This window comes from Pan paniscus, chromosome 9, assembly GCF_029289425.2.
Source record: "Pan paniscus chromosome 9, NHGRI_mPanPan1-v2.0_pri, whole genome shotgun sequence".
Lineage (NCBI taxonomy): Eukaryota > Metazoa > Chordata > Mammalia > Primates > Hominidae > Pan > Pan paniscus.
In genome coordinates, this window is record NC_073258.2 from 81445720 (window position 1) to 81466279 (window position 20560).

General features: G+C 40.4%; 1 protein-coding gene and 1 non-coding gene across 2 annotated transcripts in view; one reads left to right on the top strand and one right to left on the bottom strand.

Moving 5' to 3' along the window:
- TENM4 (teneurin transmembrane protein 4) overlaps positions 1 to 20560 on the bottom strand; it is a 3002963-nt gene that overhangs the window by 1859830 nt on the left and 1122573 nt on the right. The gene's annotated exons all lie outside the window — the stretch shown is intronic.
- On the top strand, positions 11428 to 11534 carry LOC112441221 (U6 spliceosomal RNA). The gene has a single exon (XR_003029169.1). It is a non-coding gene; the product is annotated as a U6 spliceosomal RNA (small nuclear RNA).

The following is a 20560-nucleotide window of genomic DNA, read 5'->3' on the forward strand; positions in this document are numbered from 1 at the left end:
CTAAGATTTTAGAGCTCTATACCTCCAAATTATTTTAACTATTATGATTTAGTATAATGACTGTTTCATTTTAATATCCCAAGAATGTCAGACATTAAGATACAAATTCACATTCATAAAGGTCAGACTAAAAAATCTTCTTTTATATGTGTTTTAATTATCAGGGTAAACATTTTTATTCAAATACACACAGCCCTAACATTACATTTATGTCTTCAGTATAAATGCTTTTCCATGTTTTATTTAACAGTTCAAAGAAGACATTTTATGCTTTGCTAGTTATAAAATATATACAACAGTACTATTAGAAATCAATCTTCATTAGGATCATGTGAAAAAAACTGGCATAGAAACTTCCACTAGAAAGAGAAAGGGGATTCTTAGATTTGCAAAGGACATTATTTTAGTTATGATCCACCTAGGTTGGCTTTTTCTCAATACCCTAACATAATAATCCTAACTAAAAATGTTGATCACTAATCAGTGTATTTGATGGTGAGTCTTGAATTTATTAAATTAATCATCTAATTTCTTTTCCAGGTCCCAATTCACATTTACGTGTAATCAAAAAGCAGACTTAAAGATATCATTTTAATTATTCATCTGATATGGTTTGGATCTGTGTTCCCACCTAAATCTCATGTTGAAATGTCAACCTCAATGCTGAAGGTGGGGCTTGGTGAGAGGTGTTTGGATCATGGGACTGGTTTCTCATGGTTTAACACCACCTCTGGTGCTGTCGTTGCGATAGTAAGTGCTCCTGAGATCTGGTTGTTTAAAAGTGTGTGGCACCTCCCGGCTCTCCCTCCTCCTCCTGCTCAGACAAGATGAAGTGATGGCTCCTCCTTTGCCTTCTGTCACTAAGTTTCCTGAGGCTTCCCTGAAGCTGATGCTGCCATGATTCCTGTACAGCCCACAGAACTGTGAGCCAATTAAACCTCCTTTCTTAAACCTCCTATTACTTTATAGCAGTGTGAGAAAAAACAAATACAGAAAATTGGTACCAGGAGTTGTGTATTGCTATAAAGATACCTGAAAATGTGGAAGCACCTTTGGAATTGGGTAATGGGCAGAGGTTGGAAGAGTGTGGAGGGCTCAGAAGGTGACAGGAAGATAAGAGAACATTTGGAACTTCTAGAGATTTGTTGAATGGTTGTAATCAAAATGCTAATAGTCAGTGAAGGCCAGGATGAGGAGGTCTCAGATGGAGATAAGGAACTTATTGGCAATGAAGCAAAGGTCACATTTGGCAAAAAGCTTGTTTGGATTATGCCCCTGCCCTACAGATCTGTGAAACTTTGAACTTGAGAGTGATAATTTAGAGCAGGAGTCCCCAGCCCCTGAGCCACAGAAAATTATCAGCCCATGGCCTGTTAAGAGAGGCAAGCAAGTGAAGCTTTATCTGTATTTACAGCCACTCCCCATTGCTCACATTACTGCCTGAGCTAGGCCTCCTGTCAGATCAGCAGTGGCATTCAATTCTCATAGGAGCATGAACCCTATTGTGAACTGCACCTGTGAGGGATCTAGGTTGTCTGCTCCTTATGAGAATCTAATGTCTGATGATCTGTCACTGTCTCCTATTGCCCATGGATGGGACTATCTAGCTGCAGGAAAACAAGTTCAGTGCTCCCATTGATTCTACATTATGGTGAGCTGTATAATTCTTTCACTGTGTCTTACAAATGTAATAATAATGGAAATAAAGTGCACAATAAATGTAATGTACTTGAATCACCCTGAAGCCATTCCACCCACCCCTAGTATGTGGAAAAATTATCATCCACAAAACCAGTCCCTGGTGCCAAAAAGGTTGGGGACTGCTGATTTGGGGTATCTGGTAGAAGAAACGTCCAAGCAGCAAAGCATTCAATTTTTGACCTGGCTGCTTCTGATAGCCGATTTCATATGCATGAGCAAAGAAATTATTTAAAACTGGAACTTATATTTAATAGGAGGCCAGGTGCAATGGGTCTGATGGCTGAGGCCATCACATCACCTGAGGTCAGGAGTTCAAGACTAGCCTGGCCAACATGGTGAAACCCTGTCTCTACTAAAATACAAAAATTAGCTGGGCATGATGGCGGGTGCCTGTAATCCCAACTACTCAGGAGGCTGAGATGGGAGAACCATTTGAAGTCAAGAGACAGTAGTTGCAGTGAGCTGAGATCATGCCATTGCCCTCCAGTCTGGGTGGCCGAGCGAGACTCTGTCTCCAAAAAAAAAAAAAAAAAAGAAAGTGTTTCTGAATTATAAAATATTATATAAATGTTTGTTTCAAAACTACCTACTTTTAATTAATATAAATATGCCTGCCTGCATGTTTTCCTCCCTTCCTTGCTTCTTATTGGCATTGGGATACTATTAGCATTTGTTCAGCATTTACTTCAATGAGCATTACTAGGAAATGAGAGCATCAAATTCCAGCCTCCATGAATTTGGTTCCAAATTCCTGAGGGAAGATATCAATTAATTTTAACTTCAGGAACTGAAGACAGCTTCATGGAGAAGGTGACAATAAAATTGGAAAGATGAGTAGATTTTTAGCAGACGAAAAACTGCTGTGAATGTAGTAGATTTTTAGTTAACATCTGTACAGTGAAAATCACCTTCAACGAGTCTGCATTTTACCAGGTGAACAGAATCCCTGGAATTTCTATGTTTGTGCTTAAAGATTTTTTTTTAAAGGCTGCATTGGACATGCATATTCTTTGTTCTATGAGCTTTGTACATAAATTATGACCCAAATTAATGAAAGATATAATCCAAACTGATGCAAATGCAAATGCCCTAGTTTTAGACAGCTGCAATGGTTATTTCTATACATCTAGGAAACAGCTGTCGGGTCTCATCTATACACTGGTTTTTGTTCAACTTCAAATGGGTGTCAAGAATAAAAAAAAAAATAGTTGATTAGAAGGTGGTACCCATGTCAGGAATACATAAGAGTTTCTAAGCCTTTCTTCCAGCTTCTAAATCACTATCCTCATATGGCACTGGCATGATGGAACATTCTCACAGATTGCCTTTCCCCATCCAAGCCGTGAGGACGCCCAGGCTGGGTGGAAGGTGTAACTTGTGTAATGATTCCAAAAGCACTCCTCTCCCATGATTACACAGAACAAGTAATGGGATAGTTATTTTCAAGGCCAAGCATAAGTGATTACTCACCAAGATGCAGAGGTTATGATAGGAAAGCCCCACGCTGATACTGACAGTCAGAAGCAAGATGCAGGGCTTGACCCTTTATTGCAAGAAGCTGCAGAGACCATGCATCTGAGCCAGACAGCTGACGAGATGCCTTCTCCTTGGGATTCACACCACAACAATAGGCTAATAGATTTATGCCATAAAGGCAGTGACCTCTGTGGTCAGAAACATTTTCTCACAGGAGAGAAAAAGGTGCCATACGCCCCTGTGTGCTACAGTTTTGACAGTGACTGACAGCATGGGCTGGCCAGAGTCTCCAGGAAGCCATATGCACAGACTTTTGCATTGTTGCCCTTTGATTAACTTCTGACACACTTTGCAACGTAAAACTCTTACAAGGAAATTGCTCTGTAATGCTGGCTGTAACATCTAGAAACTTTGCCAAGGAGAGCTAAAATGTACCCCAAAGCAGTGTGGCCTGAAATAATATCCACGTGCGTGTATGTGTGTGGGGAACACACTTTGGGCTTTCAATTTTCAGAATCATAATGCTATTACTTAAGTGCAATATTTCGAAAAAGATTCTCACATGTTATAAGCATATTGCACATGAAGAGCCTTAAGCAATGCCAAGATGAAAATAAATAATGTATGAAGTCAGAGGCCTGAAGCAAATGTTAACTAATTTCAAAATGGGTCAAAATCACAACAATTAAGTCCCTGACATGTGAAGTCATTTTTTAACTTGCTTCACTTCTTCTAGATTGATTTGTAGAGCATGAAAGGTCATTTTCGCGGCAGAGGGGGAATTTGGCTTCTACAAGCCATCCATAATGAGAGCCAATAAATTAGGTAAAGCTCCTGTTTACCTAAGCTGAAATATTGATGTCCAAGACCACATCGAATGCAAATCTCTACATTAATCATTTTTCTCCAGTTGGGAAATTCAGACCATGGTAACACATGCTTTGATAGACCTATACATCATAGTTACAGCAACATTAGACAGTGACTCAGTGACAGAATACAAATATATTGCATTGGATTTCCTTCATTTTCCCCAGCCTGACTTTCATTTGTGTCTGCAAACTCTGCTCTGGGTGTGTGAGGTTTTGACACTGGTTTGGGTGATATTTTTGGTCTAGGAAATAAGTGAAAATTGATAACAAGAATTTTCTTCGGTTGGTTACCTGCCAAGCAAACCTGGAGGAGGCTCACATCTAGTTCATTAAGCATAGCACTTTGATGAACACATACCCTGTGTTCAGTCTTCTCCCACTCCAACAGTAATATGGTCTGTGTTTCCCAGAGTGGGATTCATGAACCATCTGTGTCAGATCACCTGGGTGCTTGCTGGGAAATGCAGTTTCCTAGGCTTCATCATAATCAATCAGATTTTCTTAGGGTGGCGCCAGGGAATCTTGTACAAGATCCTCAGTTGTTTATTATACACACTGTTGTCTGATAACTGATATAGCCAGCTATCATCTGTAGGCTTCTAAAAACTACCCTGTCTTGCCACTTTTCTGCTGAAAGTCTTTCCTCTCCCATATATGGTCCAAACCTCTACTTAGCCCTCTTTTCCTTCTCTAGAGGCATGTCTCACACAGTCTTATCTACTTTTAAGGTTATTCTCTCTATATGCAGAAGACTCTCAAATTGCTATTTCCAACAGTGATGTTCTGTCTCAGCTTCCAATTCATATATGAAAATGCCTGCTGAAACTGTTCACCTGGCACTAGAAAGACAGTGTGGCCAAACTGAACTCGTTTCTCTTTCATTGCTATCACACAGCCAGACAGAAACCCTGATGCTCTCATTCATTCTTCTGTCTCCCTTTTATTTTCAACACGTACGTCATTAAATAAATAGCATGTATCATCTACTCATAGTCTCCACGATGGCTTATTCTCTTCTTTCTTTTCTACCCCTGTGCAAAGTCCAGGCCTTCCTCATTTCTCAGCTGTACCATTGTAACAGACCTCTAAACTAGTGTTCCTGTCTTTTGTCTTGAACTTCTCAAATCAGTCTTCTACGTGGTGGCTGAACAGGTTTTCTAAAAATAAATCTGACTGAGTCACTTGTTTCCTTAACACTATGAGAACATTCCTCCCGCAGGACAAAAATCTAGGTTTTCTGGCCTGACTCTCCTGCCCATTTCTAGTCTATCCATACTCGATTTTCGTCAATCATTACCTGGATTTTCCTTCAATACAACCATTTATAGTAACCTTATACCTTGCCTTTCCTCCCATTTCCCTCTGCCTGGAGTACCCTTTTCTTGACTATTTTCACTCATATTATTACTCAATAATTATAATGATGCTTATAAATGTTATTTTATAACACAATTATCTAATATGAATACTTACTCTATGGCAACTATTGAGATAAATTTTTCTTTTGATCCTCACGAGGATCAAAATGTGATAACCTACATTAGTAGGCTTTTCAAGAAGCCTCCTTTCGTCACTTTTTTAAGGCTTTCCTTAATCTCTAGTCTGACTACTTCTTACCTTATTACCACCAACACGCTGTGTGCTTACTTCAGCCAAAACATTTAGCCTAATATACTAAAACAGTATGTTTATATTCTCCACTCTCTTTTCATCACTAAATTACCTGATTCACAAGAGCAGAGCATGTCTTATTCAGATCTATTTTCAAACCATGTAGTCCGAGCTGCCCAAGTAACGTTTTTTTAACTCAAGAGATCTGATTCATGGCCATAGAGAATATCACTGTGAGTGGCTCTTCTCAGCATATTAACTAAGAGACTTTTGATCTGAGACCTTGAACTTCAAGTAGAGAGGCAGGACCATGTTCATGTTTGTATCTCCCTTTAGTGCCTAGTCCTGCATATTTTATATGATCAATGCTCAAAAGCGTTGGTACAAATTTAACTGCTACTATGTGGATTTCAGGAATATTAAAATGATGATCAGCTCTGCTAAATTTTAGAAATATAGAGTACACAAAGTCACTGTTAAAAACAAAATCATTAGGCACTCTAGCCTCATTTAAGCAGCATGATGTCAGAAGGGATATTCATTAAACATAATGGATTTGTGAGTGTCAGACAGAATAAATGTATGAACTCACAAAAAGGGCAAAGGGGAATGGATCCCTGTTGTGAGAAAAGGGCAAATGGCACCTTGTAAAGCCAGAAACCCCAAGAATTAAGGGGCTCAATGAGATGGGGTTTTTTTTTTAACAACTGTTTAAATTTTTTTCAGTAATGGCATACTTTTGGTACATTTAATTATATCTGAATATGGTCATAAAATAGTATAATAATAATGAAATATTGCTCAACTTATTGAGTGAATACCTTGGCCCAAGTGTTCTATATAGCTCAATATATCTTCTAGGTATGTATTTTCTCCCATTTTATAAATGAGGAAGCTGAAGTTCAGAAGGGTTTAGTAACTTTCTCAAGATCATATTGCAATGTATTCGCATATGATAGTCTGTGTGTTGATTCATTTAACAAGCACATGCTGAGCGATAACTGTGCCAGACATTGAACTAGGAACTAAACATACAGGGATAAGTCAGAAGTTCAAAGAGTTCTCAGTACTGTGATAGAATCATAAAAAGTAACACTTATGATACAATGTGGCATGTACTCTGTGAGAGTGAGCCTATGAGGTCAATGCAGAGGGTCATGGGAACCTGGGAGAGAGGGAGCTAATCTAGCTTGGGATAAAAAACAAACAAACAAACAAATATGTAAAGCATCAGGGAACACTTCCCAAAAAGGCATAAAAAGTCTGACTGTATGAGGCAAGAACCACACTTTAGATGGAGGGAATGACACATGCCATTGACTCAGAAGTCTTCCGTGTCCTATATTTCTCATCACTGCTATCACCAGAATGTGTTTGAGAAGGTAATGGCAGATCATCTTGATTTTACACTCTCAAAGTGGACACCTTGAGAGATGGTGTTCAATGAGGATGAAAAGTATGAGTATGCCACAGAAGAGTGCTTACAATTTGTCCTACAGATGCAAATGGTACTCTTTGGTGATTGTGCAGGGCACAACCTGTACATTGTAAATGACAGCCCTGTTCCAAGCATTGTGTTTGGTCCTTAACATATCTAATCTGATTTATTCTTCATGGTGACTCTAAAAGTTGGTTTGCTTGCCTTCACTGTATGGATAAGGAGACTAATACCCCATGAGTTTAAATGACTGTCCAAACATCACACACAGAACAAATAAAAGAGCCAGAATCTTAAACTAGATGTCTATGCCTCCAAAGTCCTTGATCTATCTGCTAGAAAATCAGGAATAAGGAAGAAATTCTATTTTACCTCTTTGGTGAGCTCTTCTCTGGCATCATAGATGGGTCCTTCCCCCTGTCTTCCCAGTCTAGTTCTCACAAGAGACAAGATGAACTGCTGCTTCTATATTAGCTGCTGTAAGAGTACCAGCCTGTCTAGGCCCTATTTTCATTAATCTTTATGCTTTCCCCTGATTTGATTCTCTTTCTTTTACCCTAATTTCCTCCCGAGTCTAGCTAAAAAAAGACCATTCCTTTTGATGACATATGCTAGTAGGTTTGTTCTCATTATGATTGTGTCTATTAAACTGTTCCAATATTAATCTAGGTCATAGAAGACTAATAGAAATCCCCCATTAATGTAATATTTCTTAAGTATTATATGTTACCATATTTATAAGAGCACAGGCAGAGCCAGCAATGGGAACTGTAAACTTATAGTAATAAAATAGGAGGGATGATGCATACCAGAAGCACAGGTTTCCTTTGAACACCTTTCTATCTCACTTTCAGGACTGTGGGGTTGTTAAGTCTCATTTTATGACCACTATCATGTTGTAAAACTTGTTGGTCTTTGCTGTATCCTCAGACGTGAGGCCTCGCCCATCCCTCTCTTTTCATGTTATTTGAATTCTAGATGTGGGTTAAAATCCCGGAAGCGGTAAGCTTTCTGTTCTGAGCATACTGTCCATTAATCTACTACACACCAAAGTCTATTAATTTTGAATAGTGCTATCAATTATACTGCACGACAGAGAGATAACTATGTCATCGCCTTTGAAGAAGTGTCTTTCTTAAGAAACCTATATAGCCTTATCAAGACTCTAATGCTGATGGATAACCCCCTTCTCAAAAATCACAATTTGATTGCACTTTCTTTTACAGGATCTTCAAAATGCAAGCCAATACAATACTTCTGAGGCTTGTATCACCTATCCGCTTACACATTAATGAGCTTATCATTACTCTTCCGATAAAAATAAGACCATTCCACTTACTCTGGGCTTTTAAATATACCTACTTTCCAGATATGAAATCTATAGACAGGCAATGTTAGCACCTATACCTGGCCTTGTGAGCTTCCCAAGATTTATTTTTCTATCAGGTGCCACTGAGAAATGGATCTTTTCATTTTTTAAAAAAATCCCATTTGACTCTGTCTCATCCTCCCATTCTCTGTCTAGCCCAATTATATTGACAATCTGGTCTTTTCTTCCTAGCCTTCCTTCAGGACAACTTCTGGTTTTTGTTCTTCCCACAAAAACTCCAGTATAAAAGAATAAATCCACTTTCATGTTAAGCTTCAGGCCTCTTAAATAATCTCTCTTAGATCAATGATAAAGAAAGACTAGGAAACAGCTCAAAACCCTCCCCTGACTTTGCAACTTACTAAAACTAAAATGGGATCTTTTTGCCAGGCATGCCTTACAAACTACTCACTCATTCATTCAGGCAATAAGCATATGTTGCGTACACACTCTATGCCAAGCACTATTCTAGGTGACTATTGATAAGACCGAAGCATTGTAATTCCCCTGTATTTAATAAATGAGAAGGAAAATACCAAGGAACAAATACTGACATGATATGACTGTAGATAATGAAGTGGGATACAGAAACATAAAGCAGGGTGGAAGTAGGGTGATGGAAAAGAAGAAAGGATGGTCAGGGTTTCTGGGGCTAAGCAAGTCCGAAAAGACCCCTTTCAGGAGGTGATGTTGAAACAGAGATCCAAATGAATATCTAGGGAAAGCTTTTTAAGTCATGTGAATGCCATGTGTTCAGATGTAGGCTTGGAATACATTTGGCAAGTTCAAGAGAGAGAATGAGTTCAAAGTGCTTAGATAGGAGTAGGTGAGTGAGGTTACTATTGGAAAGGGGCTAGATCAAGCAGGCATGAGTGTGATGGGAAACCAGCGGCTACTTTCAGTTACTCCTAATCTGTCTTCAGTCCTGAGGACAGATGAAGCAAAAAATTCCTTTTACTGACCACAAGTCTCAATATTTCAGGGAAATAATTCTACTAGCATGTCAGTAAAAATGGATTTTTATGTCCTCTCAATATATCTTTAGGCTGAAGCAAATAAACTTTATGCTTTAGAAAAATATTTAGCAATATTACATCAGGGAAATGCAAATTAAAACCACAATGAGACACTATCTTACCACAGATAGAATGCCCTTCATTAAAAAGTCAAAAAATAGATGTTGGCGCAGATGTGGTGAAAAGAGAATACTTATACACTGTTTCTGGGAATGTAAATTAGCACACCCTCTCTGGAAAACAGCAGGAATACTTCTCAAAGAACGAAAAGTACACCTACTATGTTATCCTGCAATCTCACTACTGAGTACGCAAAGGAAAAGAATTCATTATGTAAAAAGAACACTAGTATGTATGTATACATTACAGCACAATTCACGATAGCAAAGATATGGAATCAACCAAAGCGCCCATCAATTGATGAGTAGATAAAAAAAAGGTATATATATTTCATTTAGTATAGACTATTATCACTAAATTTTTTTAATTATTGCTCTAACCATAGTACCATACACATGGAATACTATTAAATACATAAAAATGAATGAAAAATGTCTTTTGTGGCAACTTGGATAGAGCTGGAGGTCATAATCCTAAGTAAAGTAACCTAAGAATGGGAAAACAAATATGGGTATACAAAGGCATACAGAGTGGTATAAGGGACACTGGAGACCCAGAAGAGGGGAGGGTTGGATGGGGGTGAGGGATGAAAAAATACCTATTGGATACAATGTATACTACTCTAGTGACAGGTACATTAAAATCCCAGACTTCAACACTGTACAATGCATCCATGTAACCAAGACCCACTTGTACCTCAAAAGCTATTAAAATTTAAAACAAACAGACAAAATGATTTTTAAAAAGGAAAATTAAAGGACACATATGTTTTACGGAATAGTCTCAGGGCCTTCGTGCATCATGAAAACCAACCACAGTACCAAAAAGTGCTTTATAAAATAAAATATTCTGTTGATGTGTTGAGAAAATAAAAATGGACTTGCATGCAGTACAGTTAGAACAATAATTTAAAAAAGAAAAATGTTTAGTGATATTAGAATATACTCACAAAATTGTATTTCCCATGAAAAGCAAAGAACAACACAGAGTAGTTGGTCCCATTTATCTTAAAAATTATATATTTATAGGCCGGTGCAGTGGCTCAGACCTGTAATCCCAGCACTTTAGGAGGCCGAGGCGGGCGGATCACGATGTCAGGAGATGGAGACAATCCTGGCTAACACAGTGAAACCCTGTCTCTACTAAAAATACAAAAAATTAGCTGGGCGTGGTGGTGGGTGCCTGTAGTCCCACCTACTCGGGAGGCTGAGGCAGGAGAATGGTGTGAACCCGGGAGGCGGAGCTTGCAGTGAGCCGAGATCATGCCACTGCAGTCCAGCATGGGGGACAGAGTGAGACTCCATCTCAAAAAAATATATATTAAAAAATTATATATTTATATATTTGCATGTGTGTATATTTATACATAATACTTATTTTTGATCATATATTTATATATTTCATGAAATATACATATGAAAAACCTCACACAATTATGCACTATAATAGTTGAAGTAATTTTACAGATGGCAGAGTTATAGGATATTATTCTATTTTTTATTATTATTTTTAATTTTACTATATTTTCCAAATTTCCCGCAACATGCCTTTTTCATTATAAAAGTGATAATAAACTATGACTTCTATTATTTAAAAAGCTACAAAACTGAAGATCTTTTTAAAATTACTCTAATTTGTAGATCTTTATGAAAATGTGGAGGAAGACTCATTGTTTAGAATTGTTAATCAATTATGTTTGCATCATAGTACTACTACTAATTAACAGTATGATGTTAGATTTATTGCTTAACTTCTCTGGGTTAGTTTTACCATCTAGTAATGTGAAAAAGTAATGCCTATGTCTTAGACTCACTATGAGAAATAGTGCTCACTTCAGCAGCACATATACTGAAATTGGAACGGTACAAAGAAGATTAGCATGACCCCCATGCAAGGATGATATGCAAATTCATGAAGCGTTTAAAAAATTAAATAAGAAAAGAAAGAATTTTTATGATAAATTAAAATGACTGAAAGCAAGAAACTTGCAGAAATATCTTTGTTATACTATCTTAGAGGGCAGGGATTATACAAGTATTTATAAAATATCCAGCAGATTTTTAATGGAGTAGCTTCAGCTAAATTAGAAAAGGTTTTAATTGCAAACTCTAAAGAAGTCTCTATCAATATATAATCAGAGAATAGTAAAATTACTATTTTGAAACTGACCTTAAGGCATCTCTTCTGTCATTAATTCCAGTCTTCCTTTTCCATCAGCGAATGTCCAACTTTTCCCTGCACACTTTTAACAATGGGGCTCTCATTCATTTGGCAGTATTAGGATAGAACTCACTATTAGTTTTTTTTTTTCCTCTGTTAAGCCAAAATCCATTTATCTGTTCCTTTCACTCTACATCCTGCTTCTTTCTTCAGGATCTAGATAAAATTCGCCTGATCCAACAGTCACACGATAGCCTTTTCAGTTTCTAAAAACAGCTATCATTTCCCCTCTCTACTAATACAGATTATTATTCACTTTTTCCCCAGCTAATCCTTGGAAAATAAGGTTGCTAGGCCCCTCACTTTCCCCTGGAGCACACACACTATATACTTATGAAATTGTGGAATCTAAGCCTGAATACAATTTCAACCAAGTTTCACTAGCATAAAACACAGGATTCCACCTGCCTAGCTGTCTTAATTGATTTTAAAATCATATAACATTGTAGGAGTCCTATCATTGGTTGTCTTAAATGAACTTTGAACACGGTACACTGAAAAGGCATTGGCCTTGAAACTCAAGAGATGTAGGGTCCAGTACAGTGCCTGGCACATAGTAAGCACAGTAGTCCCCACTTATTCATGTGGGATGCATTGCAAGACTCCCAGTGGATGCTTGAAACCATGGATAGTACAGAACCCTAGATATACTATGTTTCTTCCTATACATACATACCCATGATAATATTTAACTTGTAAACTAGGCACAGTTAGATTAATAACAATAGTAATAAAATAGAACAACTATAATAATATACTGTCATAAAAGTTATGTGAAATCGATCTTTCTCTGTCTTGAAATATCTTATCATATTATACTCACATTTCTTGAGCCTACATGTTGAGTTGAAGGGAGATGAATGACATAGGCACTGTGATGTAGCTATAGGCTACTATTGACCTTCTGACAACACATCAGAAGGAAAATCATCTGCTTGGGGTGATTCTGGTCCTCAATCCATGTAGATGTCGATAGCTGGATGTCAGGAGCAGACAATGTTGATGACTAATGGGTGAATGGGTAGCATACATATGGATATGCTGAACAAAGGTATGATCTGTGTCCAGGGTGGGATGGAGCAGGACAGTGGGAGATTTCATCATGCCACTCAGACTGGCTTGCAATCTAAGACTTATAAATTGTAGATTTCTGGAATTTTTCATTTATTATTTTTGGACTGCAGTTGACCTCAGGTAACTAAAACCACATCAAGGAGAAACACAGATATGGGGGATCTACTATTTTCAATAAATTATGGCTGTTATTGTCATAATTACTACTGTAATTATTTAAAAACGCTTAAGATATTTTAGATTTGTAATCACTGAGCCCTATTTTCCTGAACCTGTGCAACACATTTCGTTTTGTAGAAATCTGGGTAGAACGTTCATCTTTGTTAACTGTATTTTATGAGAATTAAATTGTCTTATCAAGTAACCCTGTTAAAAGCTTTTAGGATTGTGATTCAGTGTGAAACCACATGTGCTTTCCCTTCCAGATCTCTGTCACCTGTGCATGCGATGAGCCATTCACTATATCTTCAGTCAAGCCACAGATTAAAATGTTGACTGAAGCAAGTTCAAAGTCTGAGGCACATGTGTTGTGCATCACCCGATGTGAGAAAGAAAGGAACTGCTTATAGCCGTGTATACCTGTGTCGTTTGAGAAATGGCCGACTAAGCCATTTTTCATCATTTAATTTTTAACCCTCTGGGTCACTACATTTACCTGAAGTGCACTTAACATTATAGAATCTAAGACCATTTGAAAATTGTCATTGGCATTAGTTCTTGTTTTTTTTTAAAAAAATATAGACTGAATCACAACTCAAACTTGTGAACTCTATTGGTATATCTGAGCAGTATAATTAATGAATTTCAGTTAATTTTTAAAGACTTACTCTGTTCTAGGCCCTAAGCCAGAGCCTGAAGAAGTTCACGGTCCAATGAAATACACAAATATATATTATATCATCGTATGTATGTTGTCAAGTATTAAAACAGAGGCATTCATGACTGTTTCTAAAGTGTCATAACCAAATTCCTGGCCACATAATTACAAACATTTTAGAGCTGGCAAATATTTTATAGATTATCAAATCCAATCTTTTAATTATATCCAGAAACTGGCTCAAAAAAGGGAACCAACTTGGCTGGGCGCGGTGGCTCACGCCTGTAATCCCAGCACTTTGGGAGGCTGAGGCGGGCAGATCACAAGGTCAGGAGATCGAGACCATCCTGCCTAACACAGTGAAACCCCCTCTCTACTAAAAATACAAAAAAATTAGCCAGGCATGGTGATGGGCGCCTGTAGTCCCAGCTACTCGGGAGGCCGAGGCAGGAAAATGGCGTGAACCCAGGAGGCAGAGCTTGCAATGAGCCGAGATCATGCCACTGCACTCTAGCCTGGTGGACAGAGCAGGACTCAGTCTCGAAAAAAAAAAGAAAAAGAAAGAAAAGGGAACCAACTTGCCCAAGTTCACATAGCTAACTGATGGACAAGAACTCAGATGTTTGAGTGCCTATAGAAATGTCCTTCCCCTATCCTCCACTTGACAATGTCCTCCTGCACCAATAAATATGTACATTTGTTTATATGTAATGGTATACCATCCTAAGAGTCATCTTTCTGAAGAATCTTATAATCCAGGATTGAAGGTATGGATACAGAATAAATAAGAAATGTGTATTCTATTGAGTCTTTATCCCTGAATATATCTAAGGAATTAAATGTACATGTTCATGCACAGTTAAATTCCCTTACATTCCAATATTAGCTTGTCATTATTTGTTTTTTTCCCCCTCCTCCATGGAATATAGGGAAGTACAATAACACCTTATTAATTAAGGATTAATGCTCATTCGTTTTTAATTAATTCATCCCTCAAATATTTATTGACTTTCCACTATGTGAAAGCTCATTTTGAGACCAGAAAAGTGCCCTGGTCCCCTTTTCAGGGCATGCGATGAGGGTGTGGCTTGCTTCTTCAGTGCCCCACTGCTCAAACCTCTAGGGGAGCATACAGATGGGCAGGCTGTGGAGCTCCCACCCCATGGAAGTGTCTGGAGGTGAATGTTTATAGCTGAGGCCCCAGTGGGCGTGGGTTACATGGTGCTAACTTAGTTTAGCCATCTGTAGGCAGCTTGTGTTAACCAGCTCAATTACACCCTCTACATTGTCAGAAAGACAGAGGACTTTCTTTATCCCGGGTTCTTGCCTTGGTATTCCAGAAGAATCAGATCACACCTGGGCTTGGAGAATAAGTTCAAGGTTTTATTGAGTGGACATAGCTCTCAGCAGATGGGGGAAGCCAGAAGGGGATGGAGTGGGTGAGGCCGCTCAACAGCCTGGGCTCTTCTCCGACTACCCCAGCCAAACTCTGCCTCCTTCTGTGTCCGGAATTGGCGGGTTCTTGGTCTCACTGACTTCAAGAATGAAGCCGCGGATCCTCACGGTGAGTGTTACAGTTCTTAAAGATGGTGTGTCCGGAGTTTCTTTCTTCTGGTGGGTTCATGGTCTCGCTGGCTTCAGGAGTGAAGCTGCAGACCTTCACGGTGAGTGTTACAGCTCTTAAAGGCGGTGCATCTGGAGTTGTTCTTTCCTCCCGTCAGGAGTTGTTTGTCCCTCCTGGTGGGTTCGTGGTGTCGCTGGCTTCAAGAGTGAAGCTGCAGACCTTCATGGTGAGTGTTACAGCTCACAAAGGTGGCGTGGACCCAAAGAGTGAGCAGCAGCAAGATTTATTGCAAAGAGTGAAAGAATAAAGCTTCCACAGCATGGAAGCGGACCTGAGCGGGTTGCCACTGCTGGCTTGGGCAGCCTCCTTTTATTCCCTTATCTGACCCTACCCACATTCTGCTGATTGGCCCATTTTACACAGAGCTGATTGGTCCATTTAGACAGGGTGCTGATTGGTGCGTTTACAATCCCTGAGCTAGACACAGAGTGCTGACTGGTATATTTACAATCCTCTAGCTAGACGTAAAAGTTCTCCAAGTCCCCACTAGATTAGCTAGACACAGAGCATTGATTGGTGTGTTTACAAACCTTGAGCTAGACACAGAGTGCTGATTGGTGTGTCTACAAACCTTGAGCTAGACACAGTGCTGATTGGTGAGTTTACAAACCTTGAGCTAGACAGAGTGCTGATTGGTGCATTTACAATCTTTTAGCTAGACTTAAAAGTTCTCCAAGTCCACATCAGATTAGCTAGATACAGAGTGCTGATTGGTGCATCCACAAACTCCGAGCTAGACACAGAGTGCTGATTGGTGCATATACAATCCTCCGGCTAAACATAAAAGTTCTCCAAGTCCCCACACAACTCAGGAGCTCAGCTGGTTTCACCTAGTGGATCCTGCGCCAGGACCACGGGCGGAGTTGCCCACCAGTCTCCTTGGCTGGTCGATGGGACCAGGTGCCACAGAGCAGGGGGCATTGCCCATCAGGGAGGCTCAGGCCACTTGGGAGCCCACCGCAGGGTGGCGGTGGGGGTGCCTTGGGCATGGCAGGCTGCAGGTCACGAGCCCTGCCCCATGGGGAGGTGGCTGAGGCCTGGTGAGAATTCAAGAGCGGTGCGGGTGGGCAAGCAGTGCTGGGGGGCCCGGTGCCCCCTCCGCAGCTGCTGGCCTGGGTGCTAAGCCCCTCACTACCTGGGCCTGCAGTGCCAGCCGGCCACTCCGAGTGTGGTGACCCCTGAGCCCGCGCCCACCAGGAACTCACGATGGCCCATGAGGGCTGCGCACAGCCCCGGTTCCCGCCTGCGCCTCTCCCTCCCTCCACACCTCCCCTCAAGCAGAGGGAGCCAGCTCCAGCCTCAGCCAGCCCAGAGAGGGGCTCCCACAGTGCAGCAGTGGGCTGAAGTGCTCCTCAAGTGTGGCCAGAGCAGACGCCAAGGCTGAGGAGGTGTGTAGAGCAAGCGAGGGCTGCTCATGTTGTCACCTCTCAGTTCCACCTGTTGATGGGCTGCCTGTGTGCTGGCATCTGTCCTGTGCTCTTCTGCCAGCATGCTCCCCTCAACATCCTCTCAATGTCCATCCACTTGTGTCTTCTTCAGCCAATATGTTCCTCTCAATGTCCAGCCACTTGTGTCTCTGCCTGCTAGGATCTTCGGGTTTTTATAGGCACAGGATGGGGTGTGGCAAGCCAGGATGGTCTTGGGAAATGCAACATTTGGCCAGGAAAACAAAAATGCCTGTCTTCACCTAGATCCGTGGGCACAGGCCCAAGGGTGGAGCCCTAACCAGGGACTATGCCCTTCCTCACTTCCATATCATCTAAAAGGAGCACACCCTTCCCTTCTCAGCACTTCCCTTGTCCCCTTTGGTATCACTTTGTAAGATAAGATATAGAGTAACTATGGTAGCAGCCCTAAGGAAGTCCATTTGTCTTGGTAGTACTCTGCTCTTTGTGTTACAATGAAATGTATCATAAAGCCTAATAACACATGAATATTCTGGATACTTACTCTTACAAAGGACACACAGGCTACTGCCACTGTTCTAGGGTATCTGTGCCACAATTAAGTATTAGTGAAGGAAATATTGATTGGATCTTAGTGTCTGAAAGAAACTGAGATATGTGGTTTTCATAATATTTCCTGATTTGGCACTCCCAACTCCTCTGAGAAGTTGATATTCTAATTGCCCACTAGTGATTATAGCTGAAAACCTGAGGTTGCTAATGCTGAGTAATTTATCTCAGGTCATGCAAGTAAATGAAGGAGCTAGCATTTGAATGCAAGTCTTTGTGACTTCAAAGCCTATGCTGTTTCCATAGAACTTTCACAATGTTCTGGAATCAAAGGGTGGTGACAACCATCAGTGTCTAAAATGGGTGAGGAAAGCTTGGAAGGAGTGAGTTCGTCACTGAATTCAATAATTTGCATTTGTTTAAGTTTAACCTGTATGATAACAGATTTTTTTATAAATTGGAATATAAACGTGCACTTTCCTCGAGTATCTCTAAGTGCAAGATTCTGCACTAAAGCTGTGAAATTCTGCAGTTGATGATTTTAAGAAGCTATTATTCACTATTGCTGTTAATGAGAATGATTTTTTACTGCCTTTTCTGAAGCTTCTCTGTCTGTATTTTCAACATGGGCAGTTATACACAAAGTCATTTACTCTACATTTTGTTTTGTTTTTTTTCCACTGTGGATGGTTCTGGCACTGAGTTTATCTCCCGTTAAGCACATTTCTTCTTGGCCATGAAGAGGAGCCAAATTGCCTTAGCTATTTGGTCTTACCTATGGTGCAACACTTGCCAGAAGTTTCTCCAGGGAAATTATGCAGCTCTAAGCAGCTCCAGATCTTTTAGCCCCAAGTTTCCTCAAAATAACCTGGACATTTTCCACACTCTTCAGTTCCACCTCACTGGTCCCTGGACGAGTTGTGTAAGGTTTTTGAATGACCTTGATCCACCCTAATTTGAAATCGCCACAGGTATCAGAAGGAAAAGCTGACAGGGGATTATTCCCAAGTAGGACAGATCAACTCTAAACTGACACAGGCCCCATAGGAAGGGCTAAATCTTCTGTTTTTCTTACTGGGTGGCTTTTTCACTTATGATGGGGAAAGGAGTTCCGTCGAGAATAGACATCCCCCTGGCTCTTTCTTAGAAGAAGTCAGAGATGAAAAAGCAGGAGACAGATTCCTAATCTTTTATTTACTTCCCCAAAAGCGAATTTGCAGTATAGACAGGAGACTAAAATGGCAAGGACTTCAGTTAACAGTGCAGCACCAGGCAGTGGGGATAAAATAATAAATAGGATGCACAGAGTCCTTCACTCCCAAAATCAGTAGTTAAGCACCATTTCAATAAACTTATTTCTCTAAAGTAGTGCACATACCAGGAAAGGGGAAAGGAGTACTAGGGGAGCTGAGACTGGGACTCAAACCCAAACCCACAGAGCTGGGCAAAGTTCTGACTTCAAATACCTAAGTCTACTTGTCCTCAGAGATTATATATTTTATTTTTAATCTAATAGGCATTTATGTAATACTTGCTATATGCCATGCTCTATTATAAGAGCTTTAGAAACATTCAGCCAGGCACAGTGGTTCACGCCTGTAATTCCAGCGCTTTGGGAGACCAAGGTGGGCAGATCACAAGGTCAGGAGTTCGAGACCAGCCTGGCCAACATAGTGAAACCCCATCTCTACTAAAAATACAAAAAGTTAGCTGGGGGTGGTGGCGGGTGCCTGTAATCCCAGCTACTCGGGAGGCTGAGGCAGGAGAATCACTTGAACCCAGGAGGCAGAGGTTGCAGCCAGCCGAGATGGTGCCACTGCACACCAGCCAGGGTGATAGTGTGAGACTCTGTCTCAAAAAAAAAAAAAAAAAAAAATCATTTAATCTTCATATTAAACCTATGAAATAGATACTATCATCCCTGGTCCCATTATATGGATGAGGAAACTGAGGCACAGGTAATTTGAGTAACCTGCTCAAGGTCACACAACTAGGAAGTGGCAGAGCTGGGTTTTGAACCCAGAGGCCATGCTCTTATTCCTAAAATAGGAATCTATCAATAAATCCTTTAAAAGGAAAAGTTCCTGTGACCTGGTCAGGGGTGGCATGGGAAAGGAAGACTTGGAAAGACTATTTGCATTCTGCAGTGCTGAAGAAGTACAAGAGGAGGGCATCACTCATTCTCTGGTCTTGGTCTGTAGGAAAATGAGGACCCCAAGAAACTGCTGGAGCCACAAATATGGCCTCGGCCATGTGGTGCAAAAGCCTGTGTGGGCTCCTGCCAAGACACCAAAATAGCTTATTCATATTGAAATTTTAGTCTAATCCAGGCCCATGATAGACCTTGGATAGTGCCAATTTCTAAAGAAGAGAACATGTAAATAGTCCTTTCCCATCTTAAAAGTAATTTTTGCAGATAGTAGCTTCTCCTGCCACCTGCCACACTTCTCCTCTACATGCAGAGAGAGGATCAATGACAAAGACCCCTCTATGACCGAGAAGTCCCAAACTACCCTCACACTGCCAGCCTTTCAGAGGAAATGAGAGAGAGAGCAGCTGGTCAAACCAGAGACAGAATATCGTTTTTGTTACCTACCTCCCCTAATCCAAAAATAGCTAGATCCCCCAATAGCCAGAAAACTTGAAGAAAAGAGACAGGAAAAGAGGTAAATGCGTCAATTTCATGAACTAGAAAACACTAAAAATTTGGGCAAGGATTACCACACTGAAATAAAACCTCCATGGCCCTTCAATCACCAAACCATTTCTACAGCAGACTGCCCTTTCAAATATTTATTTTGTATTTTTCTTTCATTTTCCTCGCCCCCATTACCCAGAAAATGGAAACAGGTGAAATACTACTTGCATGACCTTGAAAAAGTATCCCACACTCTTTGCATCTCAGTCTCCTTGTCTGTAAAATGTGAATAATCTGACCCCACAGGGTAGCGCTAACTGATGGAAGCACCTGGCACAGGGCCTGTTTCATAAGGAATGCTCAATATAGGCTTCTCCTTCTTCTTTTATTATTTATTTTTTTAGGCGGAGTCTTGCTCCGTCACCATGTTGGAGTATAATGGCGCAATCTCAGCTCACTGCAACCTCCATCTCCCGGGTTCAAGTGATTCTCCGGCCTCAGCCTCCCGAGTAGCTGGGACTACAGGGGCATGCCACCACGCCCAGCTAACTTTTTTGTATTTTTAGTGGAGACGGGGTTTCACAATGTTGGCCAGGATAGTCTCGATCTCTTGACCTTGTTACCCACCC